Genomic DNA, 2,548 nt, shown 5'->3' on the forward strand with positions numbered 1-2,548 from the left:
GAAATTAATTCCTCTAGTTCCTATCTTTGGAGAAGGCAATGGCAACCCACTCCAGTACTCTCGCCTGGAAAATCCCATGGACGGAGGGGCCTGGTAGGCTGCAGTCCATGGGGTCACTAAGAGTCGAACACGACTGAGCGACTTCACTTTCACTTTTCACTTTCCTGCATTGGAGAAGGAAATGGCAACCCTCTCCAGTGTTCTTGCCTTGAGAATCCCAGGGACTGGGGAGCCTGATGGGCTGCCGTCTATGGGGTCGCACAGAGTCGGACACGACTGAAGTGACTTAGCAGCAGTTCCTATCTTATTGTGATATTTTAAAGAGTTAGTAAACAAAACAGAAAACAAATTGTTCAAATGAGGAAACAAACTCTTTTTATGTGTAGGGGCAGGGTTGTTGTTTGCTATGCAATTATTAAAATAAAACTATGTATATATAGAGAGAGATAGAGAGAAAGAGAGATTTTTTAAATTTTTTTTTTTTTTTTTACTGATTGATATAATCAAATTTTGAAATATAAATTCAGGATGTACAAAAGGAATAAACTAGCAATACCACTAATCATGTTGCAAATGCACATTTTTATAATATTTAACTGGAGGAAACTCAAGGTACATGATCAAATGTGAACTGTGTACTGGTCCTTTGTCTCCGTGTCACTGGACCTTGAGGTATCAATAATATTTAATTACTGTGACTCTTGTGAAAACAGTAATTTCTTATGGTATCCTCAGAAGACAAATGAGCTATGTGATTGAAAAACTACTTTTCATGTGAGCATTGACAAGTAAAATACTTAAAGTATTAGCCAGCATTGCAAAATGTTTAGGTTAATGTTCACTATTTGTATTCGTTTGCAAGGGCTGCCATAACAACATACCACTGACTAGGTGGCTTAAACAAGAAAAAAAAAAAATTATGTTTTCACAGTCCTGGAAGGTAGATGTCCATGATCAGTATATAGGCAGGTCTTATTTTATTCTGAGTTCTCTCCCTGTCCTCACCTGATCTTCCCTCCGTGCATATGTGCCCCTGGTGTGTCTCTCTGTGTTGTAATCTCCTCTTCTTATAAAGACACCAGTCAGGATAGGCTAGGGCCCACCAAAACAGCCTCATTTTAACTTGCCTATCTCTTTAAAGACCTTATCTCTAAATACAGTCATGTTCTGAGGTACTGGAGGTCAGGACTTGAAAATATAAATTCAGGGGAAGAGAATTCAGCTTATAACACTAATACAAGTTTTTCAATTGAATAATTAAGTATAATTTGTTTAGATGATCAAGACTGGTTCATTTAGGAGAGATGACAGTGGAATCCAAGGTGAAAAAATGTCAGAAGTAGGCAAGACGCATAAAGCAGTAAAGACTTAAAATCCAAAGTTTTTTGAAAAAACAAAAAATAAAGCTTTTTTATTCTAAACAATGTGTTATATTCTAACCCATTCTATCAGTAAAATCTTACTTTTCTGTATTGCCTGGATCATGAAACAGCATTTTCAACCATCATTATTCTCTTTTAGAGAAAATCATTTAAGAAAACTAAGTTGTCTGATGATGGCATTCAAAAATAATATATGTACTTTTTTTTACTCCAATCCTATTTCAATCTTAGATTTACTTTTAAAGCCCATAATTGTACATATTAGATATAATGTAATGTATAATGGTCAACACTGAAATCAGATTGATTATATTATTTGCAGCCAAAGATGGAGAAGCTCTATACAGTCAGCAAAAACAAGACCGGGAGCTGACTGTGGCTAAGATAATGAACTCCTTATTGCCAAATTCAGACTGAAATTGAAGAAAGTAGGAAAGCCACTAGACCATTCAGGTATGACCTAAATCAAATCCCTTATGATTATACGGTGGAAGTGAGAAATAGATTTAAGGGACTAGATCTGATAGACAGAGTGCCTGATGAACTATGGATGGTGGTTCATGACATTGTAGAGGAGACAGGGATCAAGACCATCCCCATGGAAAAGAAATGCAAAAAAGCAAAATGGCTGTCTGGGGAGGCCTTACAAATAGCTGTGAAAAGAAGAGAAGACAGAAGCAAAGGAGAAAAGGAAAAATATAAGCATCTGAATACAGAGTTCCAAAGAATAGCAAGAAGAGATAAGAAAGCCTTCCTCAGCGATCATTGCAAAGAAATAGAGGAAAGCAACAGAATGGGAAAGACCAGAGATCTCTTCAAGAAAATCAGAGATACCAAAGGAACATTTCATGCACAGATGGGCTCGATAAAGGACAGAAATGGTATGGACCTAACAGAAGCAGAAGATAGTAAGAAGAGGTGTCAAGAATACACAGAAGAACTGTACAAAAAGATCTTCACAACCAAGATAATCATGATGGCATGATCACTGACCTAGAGCCAGACATCCTGGAATGTGAAGTCAAGTGGGCCTTAGAAAGCATCACTACGAACAAAGCTAGTGGAGGTGATAGAATTCCAGTTGAGCTATTCCAAATCCTGAAAGATGATGCTGTGAAAGTGCTGCACTTAATATGCCAGCAAATTTGGAAAACCCAGCAGTGGCC

The sequence above is a fragment of the Bison bison genome, unplaced genomic scaffold, assembly GCF_000754665.1.
Source record: "Bison bison bison isolate TAMUID 2011002044 unplaced genomic scaffold, Bison_UMD1.0 scf7180017864339, whole genome shotgun sequence".
NCBI lineage: Eukaryota > Metazoa > Chordata > Mammalia > Artiodactyla > Bovidae > Bison > Bison bison.